Here is a 17,681-nt window from a genome sequence, read left to right as displayed (position 1 = left end):
TTCCCCTACTCCACTCCACTATTTGACTGTTGTGCTGCATCAATCAATCAATCAATCAATCAATCAATCAATCAATCAATCAGTGGCTGGCTCAGGTGCAGCTCTTTAACTTACCTAAAAGGGAGGGCGGAGAGAAGACAAGGAAGGTGAATGAGGTGTTCCAATGTGAAATGCCGGAAACACAGAAACACAGACGACACACAACAAGAGGTGGCAATCTATTCATTAATTGCATTTAATCAATGAGCTCATTATCACTCATGCATTGTCCAACAGGTGTTGAAATAATGGGATTAAAAGGGGAGATCCCTTCAGAAAGACAGAAACAATAGCAAAGACAAAAAACACTTTTGGAATCTGCTTTTAGTCAACACATAAGGAAAGGGTGCACCGGTCCTGGAAATACTGCAATACCAGGTCAATGCGTGGAGTGGACAGAGCAAGCTCTATTTCCATCTCCCTGTTCTAAAAATCCATTTAATATATGGTCCCCAGATAGGGGACGTATCAGATATTAAACTGATAAGAACAGATACTACACTTGATCTTAGCCAAAAGGCCGAGAAGCGATAACCCGTACGGGCCGCGCGTTGCCCGAGCCTGCCCGATACTGCTGTTCAGCCCTTGCAGCGATTCAGCCTACTTCTAGGCAATTCCATGGGGCCCTGCAGGCTCACACACTCACAGCTACACGGGAGGTGAATAAAGGCCGGAGAGGAAGCCAGACAGGATTTGCTTCTTTTGCTTGCACCACAATGCAGTGCTGAAAGAGGAGGAATCTACATAAAAACGCCTTCCTGGCAACGCCCAAATGCCCTGCTGCCATGCAGATAAACACTGGCAGCGGCAGCAAGTGCATGCCCACAGCCACCCCTTGTTCCTTCACACCTTGTATCAGCTGTAATCCAGTCCAGTCCAGTGCTGCCTGCTGAGCAGCACTGACCAACACTGCCTGGGCCCAGGCTTTTATCTCTGAGGCCCCATTATGATGTCAGAAAGCTGGCTCTGGAATCCTGAGGGCTCCACTATGACACGTGCAAAGTTCCGTCTGAACTTTATATAAGACGGTGAGGCTCAGTCAGTCACTCAGTGTTGCCTGAGAGGGCAACACTGCAACAGCCGGCCGCCAGGCTGTCTTTTTTTTGCACAGCTAGTTGCCTCCAGGAGGCCACAAGAGGGAGACAAGGGACTGCAAAATGGAAAATAGGCATCCACCAACTTTACAGACAACTTCTCCTTGCTCCTACAACCTCCATCCTTGCACAGTTTGTTATTCTTCTAGGTAACATAGTAACAAATCCAAATTGCTGCTCTCTTTGTAGGCAAGCAAGGCTTTGTTGCAACTGCAATTCTTACTTCTTCTTGAAATGTAGGGACGACAGTACATTCCATCACATCCATCTAGTGTACACAGGTAGGTCCATTGTGGCGGGCAGGCGAGCGGGCGGGCTGCTTTATTGGCTGTTTGCTGTTCCCCTACTCCACTCCACTATTTGACTGTTGTGCTGCATCAATCAATCAATCAATCAATCAATCAATCAATCAATCAATCAATCAATCAATCAATCAGTGGCTGGCTCAGGTGCAGCTCTTTAACTTACCTAAAAGGGAGGGCGGAGAGAAGACAAGGAAGGTGAATGAGGTGTTCCAATGTGAAATGCCGGAAACACAGAAACACAGACGACACACAACAAGAGGTGGCAATCTATTCATTAATTGCATTTAATCAATGAGCTCATTATCACTCATGCATTGTCCAACAGGTGTTGAAATAATGGGATTAAAAGGGGAGATCCCTTCAGAAAGACAGAAACAATAGCAAAGACAAAAAACACTTTTGGAATCTGCTTTTAGTCAACACATAAGGAAAGGGTGCACCGGTCCTGGAAATACTGCAATACCAGGTCAATGCGTGGAGTGGACAGAGCAAGCTCTATTTCCATCTCCCTGTTCTAAAAATCCATTTAATATATGGTCCCCAGATAGGGGACGTATCAGATATTAAACTGATAAGAACAGATACTACACTTGATCTTAGCCAAAAGGCCGAGAAGCGATAACCCGAACGGGCCGCGCGTTGCCCGAGCCTGCCCGATACTGCTGTTCAGCCCTTGCAGCGATTCAGCCTACTTCTAGGCAATTCCATGGGGCCCTGCAGACTCACACACTCACAGCTACACGGGAGGTGAATAAAGGCCGGAGAGGAAGCCAGACAGGATTTGCTTCTTTTGCTTGCACCACAATGCAGTGCTGAAAGAGGAGGAATCTACATAAAAACGCCTTCCTGGCAACGCCCAAATGCCCTGCTGCCATGCAGATAAACACTGGCAGCGGCAGCAAGTGCATGCCCACAGCCACCCCTTGTTCCTTCACACCTTGTATCAGCTGTAATCCAGTCCAGTCCAGTGCTGCCTGCTGAGCAGCACTGACCAACACTGCCTGGGCCCAGGCTTTTATCTCTGAGGCCCCATTATGATGTCAGAAAGCTGGCTCTGGAATCCTGAGGGCTCCACTATGACACGTGCAAAGTTCCGTCTGAACTTTATATAAGACGGTGAGGCTCAGTCAGTCACTCAGTGTTGCCTGAGAGGGCAACACTGCAACAGCCGGCCGCCAGGCTGTCTTTTTTTTGCACAGCTAGTTGCCTCCAGGAGGCCACAAGAGGGAGACAAGGGACTGCAAAATGGAAAATAGGCATCCACCAACTTTACAGACAACTTCTCCTTGCTCCTACAACCTCCATCCTTGCACAGTTTGTTATTCTTCTAGGTAACATAGTAACAAATCCAAATTGCTGCTCTCTTTGTAGGCAAGCAAGGCTTTGTTGCAACTGCAATTCTTACTTCTTCTTGAAATGTAGGGACGACAGTACATTCCATCACATCCATCTAGTGTACACAGGTAGGTCCATTGTGGCGGGCAGGCGAGCGGGCGGGCTGCTTTATTGGCTGTTTGCTGTTCCCCTACTCCACTCCACTATTTGACTGTTGTGCTGCATCAATCAATCAATCAATCAATCAATCAATCAATCAATCAATCAATCAATCAATCAATCAGTGGCTGGCTCAGGTGCAGCTCTTTAACTTACCTAAAAGGGAGGGCGGAGAGAAGACAAGGAAGGTGAATGAGGTGTTCCAATGTGAAATGCCGGAAACACAGAAACACAGACGACACACAACAAGAGGTGGCAATCTATTCATTAATTGCATTTAATCAATGAGCTCATTATCACTCATGCATTGTCCAACAGGTGTTGAAATAATGGGATTAAAAGGGGAGATCCCTTCAGAAAGACAGAAACAATAGCAAAGACAAAAAACACTTTTGGAATCTGCTTTTAGTCAACACATAAGGAAAGGGTGCACCGGTCCTGGAAATACTGCAATACCAGGTCAATGCGTGGAGTGGACAGAGCAAGCTCTATTTCCATCTCCCTGTTCTAAAAATCCATTTAATATATGGTCCCCAGATAGGGGACGTATCAGATATTAAACTGATAAGAACAGATACTACACTTGATCTTAGCCAAAAGGCCGAGAAGCGATAACCCGAACGGGCCGCGCGTTGCCCGAGCCTGCCCGATACTGCTGTTCAGCCCTTGCAGCGATTCAGCCTACTTCTAGGCAATTCCATGGGGCCCTGCAGGCTCACACACTCACAGCTACACGGGAGGTGAATAAAGGCCGGAGAGGAAGCCAGACAGGATTTGCTTCTTTTGCTTGCACCACAATGCAGTGCTGAAAGAGGAGGAATCTACATAAAAACGCCTTCCTGGCAACGCCCAAATGCCCTGCTGCCATGCAGATAAACACTGGCAGCGGCAGCAAGTGCATGCCCACAGCCACCCCTTGTTCCTTCACACCTTGTATCAGCTGTAATCCAGTCCAGTCCAGTGCTGCCTGCTGAGCAGCACTGACCAACACTGCCTGGGCCCAGGCTTTTATCTCTGAGGCCCCATTATGATGTCAGAAAGCTGGCTCTGGAATCCTGAGGGCTCCACTATGACACGTGCAAAGTTCCGTCTGAACTTTATATAAGACGGTGAGGCTCAGTCAGTCACTCAGTGTTGCCTGAGAGGGCAACACTGCAACAGCCGGCCGCCAGGCTGTCTTTTTTTTGCACAGCTAGTTGCCTCCAGGAGGCCACAAGAGGGAGACAAGGGACTGCAAAATGGAAAATAGGCATCCACCAACTTTACAGACAACTTCTCCTTGCTCCTACAACCTCCATCCTTGCACAGTTTGTTATTCTTCTAGGTAACATAGTAACAAATCCAAATTGCTGCTCTCTTTGTAGGCAAGCAAGGCTTTGTTGCAACTGCAATTCTTACTTCTTCTTGAAATGTAGGGACGACAGTACATTCCATCACATCCATCTAGTGTACACAGGTAGGTCCATTGTGGCGGGCAGGCGAGCGGGCGGGCTGCTTTATTGGCTGTTTGCTGTTCCCCTACTCCACTCCACTATTTGACTGTTGTGCTGCATCAATCAATCAATCAATCAATCAATCAATCAATCAATCAATCAATCGATCAATCAGTGGCTGGCTCAGGTGCAGCTCTTTAACTTACCTAAAAGGGAGGGCGGAGAGAAGACAAGGAAGGTGAATGAGGTGTTCCAATGTGAAATGCCGGAAACACAGAAACACAGACGACACACAACAAGAGGTGGCAATCTATTCATTAATTGCATTTAATCAATGAGCTCATTATCACTCATGCATTGTCCAACAGGTGTTGAAATAATGGGATTAAAAGGGGAGATCCCTTCAGAAAGACAGAAACAATAGCAAAGACAAAAAACACTTTTGGAATCTGCTTTTAGTCAACACATAAGGAAAGGGTGCACCGGTCCTGGAAATACTGCAATACCAGGTCAATGCGTGGAGTGGACAGAGCAAGCTCTATTTCCATCTCCCTGTTCTAAAAATCCATTTAATATATGGTCCCCAGATAGGGGACGTATCAGATATTAAACTGATAAGAACAGATACTACACTTGATCTTAGCCAAAAGGCCGAGAAGCGATAACCCGAACGGGGCGCGCGTTGCCCGAGCCTGCCCGATACTGCTGTTCAGCCCTTGCAGCGATTCAGCCTACTTCTAGGCAATTCCATGGGGCCCTGCAGGCTCACACACTCACAGCTACACGGGAGGTGAATAAAGGCCGGAGAGGAAGCCAGACAGGATTTGCTTCTTTTGCTTGCACCACAATGCAGTGCTGAAAGAGGAGGAATCTACATAAAAACGCCTTCCTGGCAACGCCCAAATGCCCTGCTGCCATGCAGATAAACACTGGCAGCGGCAGCAAGTGCATGCCCACAGCCACCCCTTGTTCCTTCACACCTTGTATCAGCTGTAATCCAGTCCAGTCCAGTGCTGCCTGCTGAGCAGCACTGACCAACACTGCCTGGGCCCAGGCTTTTATCTCTGAGGCCCCATTATGATGTCAGAAAGCTGGCTCTGGAATCCTGAGGGCTCCACTATGACACGTGCAAAGTTCCGTCTGAACTTTATATAAGACGGTGAGGCTCAGTCAGTCACTCAGTGTTGCCTGAGAGGGCAACACTGCAACAGCCGGCCGCCAGGCTGTCTTTTTTTTGCACAGCTAGTTGCCTCCAGGAGGCCACAAGAGGGAGACAAGGGACTGCAAAATGGAAAATAGGCATCCACCAACTTTACAGACAACTTCTCCTTGCTCCTACAACCTCCATCCTTGCACAGTTTGTTATTCTTCTAGGTAACATAGTAACAAATCCAAATTGCTGCTCTCTTTGTAGGCAAGCAAGGCTTTGTTGCAACTGCAATTCTTACTTCTTCTTGAAATGTAGGGACGACAGTACATTCCATCACATCCATCTAGTGTACACAGGTAGGTCCATTGTGGCGGGCAGGCGAGCGGGCGGGCTGCTTTATTGGCTGTTTGCTGTTCCCCTACTCCACTCCACTATTTGACTGTTGTGCTGCATCAATCAATCAATCAATCAATCAATCAATCAATCAATCAATCAATCAGTGGCTGGCTCAGGTGCAGCTCTTTAACTTACCTAAAAGGGAGGGCGGAGAGAAGACAAGGAAGGTGAATGAGGTGTTCCAATGTGAAATGCCGGAAACACAGAAACACAGACGACACACAACAAGAGGTGGCAATCTATTCATTAATTGCATTTAATCAATGAGCTCATTATCACTCATGCATTGTCCAACAGGTGTTGAAATAATGGGATTAAAAGGGGAGATCCCTTCAGAAAGACAGAAACAATAGCAAAGACAAAAAACACTTTTGGAATCTGCTTTTAGTCAACACATAAGGAAAGGGTGCACCGGTCCTGGAAATACTGCAATACCAGGTCAATGCGTGGAGTGGACAGAGCAAGCTCTATTTCCATCTCCCTGTTCTAAAAATCCATTTAATATATGGTCCCCAGATAGGGGACGTATCAGATATTAAACTGATAAGAACAGATACTACACTTGATCTTAGCCAAAAGGCCGAGAAGCGATAACCCGAACGGGCCGCGCGTTGCCCGAGCCTGCCCGATACTGCTGTTCAGCCCTTGCAGCGATTCAGCCTACTTCTAGGCAATTCCATGGGGCCCTGCAGGCTCACACACTCACAGCTACACGGGAGGTGAATAAAGGCCGGAGAGGAAGCCAGACAGGATTTGCTTCTTTTGCTTGCACCACAATGCAGTGCTGAAAGAGGAGGAATCTACATAAAAACGCCTTCCTGGCAACGCCCAAATGCCCTGCTGCCATGCAGATAAACACTGGCAGCGGCAGCAAGTGCATGCCCACAGCCACCCCTTGTTCCTTCACACCTTGTATCAGCTGTAATCCAGTCCAGTCCAGTGCTGCCTGCTGAGCAGCACTGACCAACACTGCCTGGGCCCAGGCTTTTATCTCTGAGGCCCCATTATGATGTCAGAAAGCTGGCTCTGGAATCCTGAGGGCTCCACTATGACACGTGCAAAGTTCCGTCTGAACTTTATATAAGACGGTGAGGCTCAGTCAGTCACTCAGTGTTGCCTGAGAGGGCAACACTGCAACAGCCGGCCGCCAGGCTGTCTTTTTTTTGCACAGCTAGTTGCCTCCAGGAGGCCACAAGAGGGAGACAAGGGACTGCAAAATGGAAAATAGGCATCCATCAACTTTACAGACAACTTCTCCTTGCTCCTACAACCTCCATCCTTGCACAGTTTGTTATTCTTCTAGGTAACATAGTAACAAATCCAAATTGCTGCTCTCTTTGTAGGCAAGCAAGGCTTTGTTGCAACTGCAATTCTTACTTCTTCTTGAAATGTAGGGACGACAGTACATTCCATCACATCCATCTAGTGTACACAGGTAGGTCCATTGTGGCGGGCAGGCGAGCGGGCGGGCTGCTTTATTGGCTGTTTGCTGTTCCCCTACTCCACTCCACTATTTGACTGTTGTGCTGCATCAATCAATCAATCAATCAATCAATCAATCAATCAATCAATCAATCAATCAATCAATCAGTGGCTGGCTCAGGTGCAGCTCTTTAACTTACCTAAAAGGGAGGGCGGAGAGAAGACAAGGAAGGTGAATGAGGTGTTCCAATGTGAAATGCCGGAAACACAGAAACACAGACGACACACAACAAGAGGTGGCAATCTATTCATTAATTGCATTTAATCAATGAGCTCATTATCACTCATGCATTGTCCAACAGGTGTTGAAATAATGGGATTAAAAGGGGAGATCCCTTCAGAAAGACAGAAACAATAGCAAAGACAAAAAACACTTTTGGAATCTGCTTTTAGTCAACACATAAGGAAAGGGTGCACCGGTCCTGGAAATACTGCAATACCAGGTCAATGCGTGGAGTGGACAGAGCAAGCTCTATTTCCATCTCCCTGTTCTAAAAATCCATTTAATATATGGTCCCCAGATAGGGGACGTATCAGATATTAAACTGATAAGAACAGATACTACACTTGATCTTAGCCAAAAGGCCGAGAAGCGATAACCCGAACGGGCCGCGCGTTGCCCGAGCCTGCCCGATACTGCTGTTTAGCCCTTGCAGCGATTCAGCCTACTTCTAGGCAATTCCATGGGGCCCTGCAGGCTCACACACTCACAGCTACACGGGAGGTGAATAAAGGCCGGAGAGGAAGCCAGACAGGATTTGCTTCTTTTGCTTGCACCACAATGCAGTGCTGAAAGAGGAGGAATCTACATAAAAACGCCTTCCTGGCAACGCCCAAATGCCCTGCTGCCATGCAGATAAACACTGGCAGCGGCAGCAAGTGCATGCCCACAGCCACCCCTTGTTCCTTCACACCTTGTATCAGCTGTAATCCAGTCCAGTCCAGTGCTGCCTGCTGAGCAGCACTGACCAACACTGCCTGGGCCCAGGCTTTTATCTCTGAGGCCCCATTATGATGTCAGAAAGCTGGCTCTGGAATCCTGAGGGCTCCACTATGACACGTGCAAAGTTCCGTCTGAACTTTATATAAGACGGTGAGGCTCAGTCAGTCACTCAGTGTTGCCTGAGAGGGCAACACTGCAACAGCCGGCCGCCAGGCTGTCTTTTTTTTGCACAGCTAGTTGCCTCCAGGAGGCCACAAGAGGGAGACAAGGGACTGCAAAATGGAAAATAGGCATCCACCAACTTTACAGACAACTTCTCCTTGCTCCTACAACCTCCATCCTTGCACAGTTTGTTATTCTTCTAGGTAACATAGTAACAAATCCAAATTGCTGCTCTCTTTGTAGGCAAGCAAGGCTTTGTTGCAACTGCAATTCTTACTTCTTCTTGAAATGTAGGGACGACAGTACATTCCATCACATCCATCTAGTGTACACAGGTAGGTCCATTGTGGCGGGCAGGCGAGCGGGCGGGCTGCTTTATTGGCTGTTTGCTGTTCCCCTACTCCACTCCACTATTTGACTGTTGTGCTGCATCAATCAATCAATCAATCAATCAATCAATCAATCAATCAATCAATCAATCAATCAATCAATCAGTGGCTGGCTCAGGTGCAGCTCTTTAACTTACCTAAAAGGGAGGGCGGAGAGAAGACAAGGAAGGTGAATGAGGTGTTCCAATGTGAAATGCCGGAAACACAGAAACACAGACGACACACAACAAGAGGTGGCAATCTATTCATTAATTGCATTTAATCAATGAGCTCATTATCACTCATGCATTGTCCAACAGGTGTTGAAATAATGGGATTAAAAGGGGAGATCCCTTCAGAAAGACAGAAACAATAGCAAAGACAAAAAACACTTTTGGAATCTGCTTTTAGTCAACACATAAGGAAAGGGTGCACCGGTCCTGGAAATACTGCAATACCAGGTCAATGCGTGGAGTGGACAGAGCAAGCTCTATTTCCATCTCCCTGTTCTAAAAATCCATTTAATATATGGTCCCCAGATAGGGGACGTATCAGATATTAAACTGATAAGAACAGATACTACACTTGATCTTAGCCAAAAGGCCGAGAAGCGATAACCCGAACGGGCCGCGCGTTGCCCGAGCCTGCCTGATACTGCTGTTCAGCCCTTGCAGAGATTCAGCCTACTTCTAGGCAATTCCATGGGGCCCTGCAGGCTCACACACTCACAGCTACACGGGAGGTGAATAAAGGCCGGAGAGGAAGCCAGACAGGATTTGCTTCTTTTGCTTGCACCACAATGCAGTGCTGAAAGAGGAGGAATCTACATAAAAACGCCTTCCTGGCAACGCCCAAATGCCCTGCTGCCATGCAGATAAACACTGGCAGCGGCAGCAAGCGCATGCCCACAGCCACCCCTTGTTCCTTCACACCTTGTATCAGCTGTAATCCAGTCCAGTCCAGTGCTGCCTGCTGAGCAGCACTGACCAACACTGCCTGGGCCCAGGCTTTTATCTCTGAGGCCCCATTATGATGTCAGAAAGCTGGCTCTGGAATCCTGAGGGCTCCACTATGACACGTGCAAAGTTCCGTCTGAACTTTATATAAGACGGTGAGGCTCAGTCAGTCACTCAGTGTTGCCTGAGAGGGCAACACTGCAACAGCCGGCCGCCAGGCTGTCTTTTTTTTGCACAGCTAGTTGCCTCCAGGAGGCCACAAGAGGGAGACAAGGGACTGCAAAATGGAAAATAGGCATCCACCAACTTTACAGACAACTTCTCCTTGCTCCTACAACCTCCATCCTTGCACAGTTTGTTATTCTTCTAGGTAACATAGTAACAAATCCAAATTGCTGCTCTCTTTGTAGGCAAGCAAGGCTTTGTTGCAACTGCAATTCTCACTTCTTCTTGAAATGTAGGGACGACAGTACATTCCATCACATCCATCTAGTGTACACAGGTAGGTCCATTGTGGCGGGCAGGCGAGCGGGCGGGCTGCTTTATTGGCTGTTTGCTGTTCCCCTACTCCACTCCACTATTTGACTGTTGTGCTGCATCAATCAATCAATCAATCAATCAATCAATCAATCAATCAATCAATCAATCAATCAGTGGCTGGCTCAGGTGCAGCTCTTTAACTTACCTAAAAGGGAGGGCGGAGAGAAGACAAGGAAGGTGAATGAGGTGTTCCAATGTGAAATGCCGGAAACACAGAAACACAGACGACACACAACAAGAGGTGGCAATCTATTCATTAATTGCATTTAATCAATGAGCTCATTATCACTCATGCATTGTCCAACAGGTGTTGAAATAATGGGATTAAAAGGGGAGATCCCTTCAGAAAGACAGAAACAATAGCAAAGACAAAAAACACTTTTGGAATCTGCTTTTAGTCAACACATAAGGAAAGGGTGCACCGGTCCTGGAAATACTGCAATACCAGGTCAATGCGTGGAGTGGACAGAGCAAGCTCTATTTCCATCTCCCTGTTCTAAAAATCCATTTAATATATGGTCCCCAGATAGGGGACGTATCAGATATTAAACTGATAAGAACAGATACTACACTTGATCTTAGCCAAAAGGCCGAGAAGCGATAACCCGAACGGGCCGCGCGTTGCCCGAGCCTGCCCGATACTGCTGTTCAGCCCTTGCAGCGATTCAGCCTACTTCTAGGCAATTCCATGGGGCCCTGCAGGCTCACACACTCACAGCTACACGGGAGGTGAATAAAGGCCGGAGAGGAAGCCAGACAGGATTTGCTTCTTTTGCTTGCACCACAATGCAGTGCTGAAAGAGGAGGAATCTACATAAAAACGCCTTCCTGGCAACGCCCAAATGCCCTGCTGCCATGCAGATAAACACTGGCAGCGGCAGCAAGTGCATGCCCACAGCCACCCCTTGTTCCTTCACACCTTGTATCAGCTGTAATCCAGTCCAGTCCAGTGCTGCCTGCTGAGCAGCACTGACCAACACTGCCTGGGCCCAGGCTTTTATCTCTGAGGCCCCATTATGATGTCAGAAAGCTGGCTCTGGAATCCTGAGGGCTCCACTATGACACGTGCAAAGTTCCGTCTGAACTTTATATAAGACGGTGAGGCTCAGTCAGTCACTCAGTGTTGCCTGAGAGGGCAACACTGCAACAGCCGGCCGCCAGGCTGTCTTTTTTTTGCACAGCTAGTTGCCTCCAGGAGGCCACAAGAGGGAGACAAGGGACTGCAAAATGGAAAATAGGCATCCATCAACTTTACAGACAACTTCTCCTTGCTCCTACAACCTCCATCCTTGCACAGTTTGTTATTCTTCTAGGTAACATAGTAACAAATCCAAATTGCTGCTCTCTTTGTAGGCAAGCAAGGCTTTGTTGCAACTGCAATTCTTACTTCTTCTTGAAATGTAGGGACGACAGTACATTCCATCACATCCATCTAGTGTACACAGGTAGGTCCATTGTGGCGGGCAGGCGAGCGGGCGGGCTGCTTTATTGGCTGTTTGCTGTTCCCCTACTCCACTCCACTATTTGACTGTTGTGCTGCATCAATCAATCAATCAATCAATCAATCAATCAATCAATCAATCAATCAGTGGCTGGCTCAGGTGCAGCTCTTTAACTTACCTAAAAGGGAGGGCGGAGAGAAGACAAGGAAGGTGAATGAGGTGTTCCAATGTGAAATGCCGGAAACACAGAAACACAGACGACACACAACAAGAGGTGGCAATCTATTCATTAATTGCATTTAATCAATGAGCTCATTATCACTCATGCATTGTCCAACAGGTGTTGAAATAATGGGATTAAAAGGGGAGATCCCTTCAGAAAGACAGAAACAATAGCAAAGACAAAAAACACTTTTGGAATCTGCTTTTAGTCAACACATAAGGAAAGGGTGCACCGGTCCTGGAAATACTGCAATACCAGGTCAATGCGTGGAGTGGACAGAGCAAGCTCTATTTCCATCTCCCTGTTCTAAAAATCCATTTAATATATGGTCCCCAGATAGGGGACGTATCAGATATTAAACTGATAAGAACAGATACTACACTTGATCTTAGCCAAAAGGCCGAGAAGCGATAACCCGAACGGGCCGCGCGTTGCCCGAGCCTGCCCGATACTGCTGTTTAGCCCTTGCAGCGATTCAGCCTACTTCTAGGCAATTCCATGGGGCCCTGCAGGCTCACACACTCACAGCTACACGGGAGGTGAATAAAGGCCGGAGAGGAAGCCAGACAGGATTTGCTTCTTTTGCTTGCACCACAATGCAGTGCTGAAAGAGGAGGAATCTACATAAAAACGCCTTCCTGGCAACGCCCAAATGCCCTGCTGCCATGCAGATAAACACTGGCAGCGGCAGCAAGTGCATGCCCACAGCCACCCCTTGTTCCTTCACACCTTGTATCAGCTGTAATCCAGTCCAGTCCAGTGCTGCCTGCTGAGCAGCACTGACCAACACTGCCTGGGCCCAGGCTTTTATCTCTGAGGCCCCATTATGATGTCAGAAAGCTGGCTCTGGAATCCTGAGGGCTCCACTATGACACGTGCAAAGTTCCGTCTGAACTTTATATAAGACGGTGAGGCTCAGTCAGTCACTCAGTGTTGCCTGAGAGGGCAACACTGCAACAGCCGGCCGCCAGGCTGTCTTTTTTTTGCACAGCTAGTTGCCTCCAGGAGGCCACAAGAGGGAGACAAGGGACTGCAAAATGGAAAATAGGCATCCACCAACTTTACAGACAACTTCTCCTTGCTCCTACAACCTCCATCCTTGCACAGTTTGTTATTCTTCTAGGTAACATAGTAACAAATCCAAATTGCTGCTCTCTTTGTAGGCAAGCAAGGCTTTGTTGCAACTGCAATTCTTACTTCTTCTTGAAATGTAGGGACGACAGTACATTCCATCACATCCATCTAGTGTACACAGGTAGGTCCATTGTGGCGGGCAGGCGAGCGGGCGGGCTGCTTTATTGGCTGTTTGCTGTTCCCCTACTCCACTCCACGATTTGACTGTTGTGCTGCATCAATCAATCAATCAATCAATCAATCAATCAATCAATCAATCAATCAATCAATCAGTGGCTGGCTCAGGTGCAGCTCTTTAACTTACCTAAAAGGGAGGGCGGAGAGAAGACAAGGAAGGTGAATGAGGTGTTCCAATGTGAAATGCCGGAAACACAGAAACACAGACGACACACAACAAGAGGTGGCAATCTATTCATTAATTGCATTTAATCAATGAGCTCATTATCACTCATGCATTGTCCAACAGGTGTTGAAATAATGGGATTAAAAGGGGAGATCCCTTCAGAAAGACAGAAACAATAGCAAAGACAAAAAACACTTTTGGAATCTGCTTTTAGTCAACACATAAGGAAAGGGTGCACCGGTCCTGGAAATACTGCAATACCAGGTCAATGCGTGGAGTGGACAGAGCAAGCTCTATTTCCATCTCCCTGTTCTAAAAATCCATTTAATATATGGTCCCCAGATAGGGGACGTATCAGATATTAAACTGATAAGAACAGATACTACACTTGATCTTAGCCAAAAGGCCGAGAAGCGATAATCCGAACGGGCCGCGCGTTGCCCGAGCCTGCCCGATACTGCTGTTCAGCCCTTGCAGCGATTCAGCCTACTTCTAGGCAATTCCATGGGGCCCTGCAGGCTCACACACTCACAGCTACACGGGAGGTGAATAAAGGCCGGAGAGGAAGCCAGACAGGATTTGCTTCTTTTGCTTGCACCACAATGCAGTGCTGAAAGAGGAGGAATCTACATAAAAACGCCTTCCTGGCAACGCCCAAATGCCCTGCTGCCATGCAGATAAACACTGGCAGCGGCAGCAAGTGCATGCCCACAGCCACCCCTTGTTCCTTCACACCTTGTATCAGCTGTAATCCAGTCCAGTCCAGTGCTGCCTGCTGAGCAGCACTGACCAACACTGCCTGGGCCCAGGCTTTTATCTCTGAGGCCCCATTATGATGTCAGAAAGCTGGCTCTGGAATCCTGAGGGCTCCACTATGACACGTGCAAAGTTCCGTCTGAACTTTATATAAGACGGTGAGGCTCAGTCAGTCACTCAGTGTTGCCTGAGAGGGCAACACTGCAACAGCCGGCCGCCAGGCTGTCTTTTTTTTGCACAGCTAGTTGCCTCCAGGAGGCCACAAGAGGGAGACAAGGGACTGCAAAATGGAAAATAGGCATCCACCAACTTTACAGACAACTTCTCCTTGCTCCTACAACCTCCATCCTTGCACAGTTTGTTATTCTTCTAGGTAACATAGTAACAAATCCAAATTGCTGCTCTCTTTGTAGGCAAGCAAGGCTTTGTTGCAACTGCAATTCTTACTTCTTCTTGAAATGTAGGGACGACAGTACATTCCATCACATCCATCTAGTGTACACAGGTAGGTCCATTGTGGCGGGCAGGCGAGCGGGCGGGCTGCTTTATTGGCTGTTTGCTGTTCCCCTACTCCACTCCACTATTTGACTGTTGTGCTGCATCAATCAATCAATCAATCAATCAATCAATCAATCAATCAATCAATCAGTGGCTGGCTCAGGTACAGCTCTTTAACTTACCTAAAAGGGAGGGCAGAGAGAAGACAAGGAAGGTGAATGAGGTGTTCCAATGTGAAATGCCGGAAACACAGAAACACAGACGACACACAACAAGAGGTGGCAATCTATTCATTAATTGCATTTAATCAATGAGCTCATTATCACTCATGCATTGTCCAACAGGTGTTGAAATAATGGGATTAAAAGGGGAGATCCCTTCAGAAAGACAGAAACAATAGCAAAGACAAAAAACACTTTTGGAATCTGCTTTTAGTCAACACATAAGGAAAGGGTGCACCGGTCCTGGAAATACTGCAATACCAGGTCAATGCGTGGAGTGGACAGAGCAAGCTCTATTTCCATCTCCCTGTTCTAAAAATCCATTTAATATATGGTCCCCAGATAGGGGACGTATCAGATATTAAACTGATAAGATCAGATACTACACTTGATCTTAGCCAAAAGGCCGAGAAGCGATAACCCGAACGGGCCGCGCGTTGCCCGAGCCTGCCCGATACTGCTGTTCAGCCCTTGCAGCGATTCAGCCTACTTCTAGGCAATTCCATGGGGCCCTGCAGGCTCACACACTCACAGCTACACGGGAGGTGAATAAAGGCCGGAGAGGAAGCCAGACAGGATTTGCTTCTTTTGCTTGCACCACAATGCAGTGCTGAAAGAGGAGGAATCTACATAAAAACGCCTTCCTGGCAACGCCCAAATGCCCTGCTGCCATGCAGATAAACACTGGCAGCGGCAGCAAGTGCATGCCCACAGCCACCCCTTGTTCCTTCACACCTTGTATCAGCTGTAATCCAGTCCAGTCCAGTGCTGCCTGCTGAGCAGCACTGACCAACACTGCCTGGGCCCAGGCTTTTATCTCTGAGGCCCCATTATGATGTCAGAAAGCTGGCTCTGGAATCCTGAGGGCTCCACTATGACACGTGCAAAGTTCCGTCTGAACTTTATATAAGACGGTGAGGCTCAGTCAGTCACTCAGTGTTGCCTGAGAGGGCAACACTGCAACAGCCGGCCGCCAGGCTGTCTTTTTTTTGCACAGCTAGTTGCCTCCAGGAGGCCACAAGAGGGAGACAAGGGACTGCAAAATGGAAAATAGGCATCCACCAACTTTACAGACAACTTCTCCTTGCTCCTACAACCTCCATCCTTGCACAGTTTGTTATTCTTCTAGGTAACATAGTAACAAATCCAAATTGCTGCTCTCTTTGTAGGCAAGCAAGGCTTTGTTGCAACTGCAATTCTTACTTCTTCTTGAAATGTAGGGACGACAGTACATTCCATCACATCCATCTAGTGTACACAGGTAGGTCCATTGTGGCGGGCAGGCGAGCGGGCGGGCTGCTTTATTGGCTGTTTGCTGTTCCCCTACTCCACTCCACTATTTGACTGTTGTGCTGCATCAATCAATCAATCAATCAATCAATCAATCAATCAATCAATCAGTGGCTGGCTCAGGTGCAGCTCTTTAACTTACCTAAAAGGGAGGGCAGAGAGAAGACAAGGAAGGTGAATGAGGTGTTCCAATGTGAAATGCCGGAAACACAGAAACACAGACGACACACAACAAGAGGTGGCAATCTATTCATTAATTGCATTTAATCAATGAGCTCATTATCACTCATGCATTGTCCAACAGGTGTTGAAATAATGGGATTAAAAGGGGAGATCCCTTCAGAAAGACAGAAACAATAGCAAAGACAAAAAACACTTTTGGAATCTGCTTTTAGTCAACACATAAGGAAAGGGTGCACCGGTCCTGGAAATACTGCAATACCAGGTCAATGCGTGGAGTGGACAGAGCAAGCTCTATTTCCATCTCCCTGTTCTAAAAATCCATTTAATATATGGTCCCCAGATAGGGGACGTATCAGATATTAAACTGATAAGATCAGATACTACACTTGATCTTAGCCAAAAGGCCGAGAAGCGATAACCCGAACGGGCCGCGCGTTGCCCGAGCCTGCCCGATACTGCTGTTCAGCCCTTGCAGCGATTCAGCCTACTTCTAGGCAATTCCATGGGGCCCTGCAGGCTCACACACTCACAGCTACACGGGAGGTGAATAAAGGCCGGAGAGGAAGCCAGACAGGATTTGCTTCTTTTGCTTGCACCACAATGCAGTGCTGAAAGAGGAGGAATCTACATAAAAACGCCTTCCTGGCAACGCCCAAATGCCCTGCTGCCATGCAGATAAACACTGGCAGCGGCAGCAAGTGCATGCCCACAGCCACCCCTTGTTCCTTCACACCTTGTATCAGCTGTAATCCAGTCCAGTCCAGTGCTGCCTGCTGAGCAGCACTGACCAACACTGCCTGGGCCCAGGCTTTTATCTCTGAGGCCCCATTATGATGTCAGAAAGCTGGCTCTGGAATCCTGAGGGCTCCACTATGACACGTGCAAAGTTCCGTCTGAACTTTATATAAGACGGTGAGGCTCAGTCAGTCACTCAGTGTTGCCTGAGAGGGCAACACTGCAACAGCCGGCCGCCAGGCTGTCTTTTTTTTGCACAGCTAGTTGCCTCCAGGAGGCCACAAGAGGGAGACAAGGGACTGCAAAATGGAAAATAGGCATCCACCAACTTTACAGACAACTTCTCCTTGCTCCTACAACCTCCATCCTTGCACAGTTTGTTATTCTTCTAGGTAACATAGTAACAAATCCAAATTGCTGCTCTCTTTGTAGGCAAGCAAGGCTTTGTTGCAACTGCAATTCTTACTTCTTCTTGAAATGTAGGGACGACAGTA

The 17,681-nt window shown here is 47.7% G+C and overlaps 12 non-coding genes across 12 annotated transcripts; all 12 read right to left on the bottom strand.

Annotated features, from left to right (window-relative positions):
* Positions 1-380: 380 nt before the first annotated feature.
* LOC142697156 (U2 spliceosomal RNA) lies at positions 381-571 on the bottom strand. The gene has a single exon (XR_012864977.1). It is a non-coding gene; the product is annotated as a U2 spliceosomal RNA (small nuclear RNA).
* Positions 572-1,867: 1,296 nt separating this feature from the next.
* LOC142697155 (U2 spliceosomal RNA) lies at positions 1,868-2,058 on the bottom strand. The gene has a single exon (XR_012864976.1). It is a non-coding gene; the product is annotated as a U2 spliceosomal RNA (small nuclear RNA).
* Positions 2,059-3,354: 1,296 nt separating this feature from the next.
* On the bottom strand, positions 3,355-3,545 carry LOC142697154 (U2 spliceosomal RNA). Its single transcript, XR_012864975.1, has one exon. It is a non-coding gene; the product is annotated as a U2 spliceosomal RNA (small nuclear RNA).
* Positions 3,546-4,837: 1,292 nt separating this feature from the next.
* Positions 4,838-5,028, bottom strand: LOC142697153 (U2 spliceosomal RNA). Its single transcript, XR_012864974.1, has one exon. It is a non-coding gene; the product is annotated as a U2 spliceosomal RNA (small nuclear RNA).
* Positions 5,029-6,312: 1,284 nt separating this feature from the next.
* On the bottom strand, positions 6,313-6,503 carry LOC142697151 (U2 spliceosomal RNA). Its single transcript, XR_012864973.1, has one exon. It is a non-coding gene; the product is annotated as a U2 spliceosomal RNA (small nuclear RNA).
* A 1,296-nt stretch (positions 6,504-7,799) lies between these two features.
* On the bottom strand, positions 7,800-7,990 carry LOC142697150 (U2 spliceosomal RNA). The gene has a single exon (XR_012864972.1). It is a non-coding gene; the product is annotated as a U2 spliceosomal RNA (small nuclear RNA).
* A 1,300-nt stretch (positions 7,991-9,290) lies between these two features.
* LOC142697149 (U2 spliceosomal RNA) lies at positions 9,291-9,481 on the bottom strand. The gene has a single exon (XR_012864971.1). It is a non-coding gene; the product is annotated as a U2 spliceosomal RNA (small nuclear RNA).
* A 1,292-nt stretch (positions 9,482-10,773) lies between these two features.
* LOC142697148 (U2 spliceosomal RNA) lies at positions 10,774-10,964 on the bottom strand. Its single transcript, XR_012864970.1, has one exon. It is a non-coding gene; the product is annotated as a U2 spliceosomal RNA (small nuclear RNA).
* A 1,284-nt stretch (positions 10,965-12,248) lies between these two features.
* LOC142697147 (U2 spliceosomal RNA) lies at positions 12,249-12,439 on the bottom strand. The gene has a single exon (XR_012864969.1). It is a non-coding gene; the product is annotated as a U2 spliceosomal RNA (small nuclear RNA).
* Positions 12,440-13,731: 1,292 nt separating this feature from the next.
* On the bottom strand, positions 13,732-13,922 carry LOC142697145 (U2 spliceosomal RNA). The gene has a single exon (XR_012864967.1). It is a non-coding gene; the product is annotated as a U2 spliceosomal RNA (small nuclear RNA).
* A 1,284-nt stretch (positions 13,923-15,206) lies between these two features.
* Positions 15,207-15,397, bottom strand: LOC142696594 (U2 spliceosomal RNA). Its single transcript, XR_012864475.1, has one exon. It is a non-coding gene; the product is annotated as a U2 spliceosomal RNA (small nuclear RNA).
* A 1,280-nt stretch (positions 15,398-16,677) lies between these two features.
* LOC142696593 (U2 spliceosomal RNA) lies at positions 16,678-16,868 on the bottom strand. The gene has a single exon (XR_012864474.1). It is a non-coding gene; the product is annotated as a U2 spliceosomal RNA (small nuclear RNA).
* Between the last annotated feature and the right edge of the window lie 813 nt (positions 16,869-17,681).

This window comes from Rhinoderma darwinii, assembly GCF_050947455.1.
Source record: "Rhinoderma darwinii isolate aRhiDar2 chromosome 5 unlocalized genomic scaffold, aRhiDar2.hap1 SUPER_5_unloc_7, whole genome shotgun sequence".
In the NCBI taxonomy this organism is placed as follows: Eukaryota; Metazoa; Chordata; class Amphibia; order Anura; family Rhinodermatidae; genus Rhinoderma; species Rhinoderma darwinii.
The sequence above is the reverse complement of the archived record's forward strand: the minus strand, read 5'-3'. Positions and strand labels throughout refer to the sequence as shown.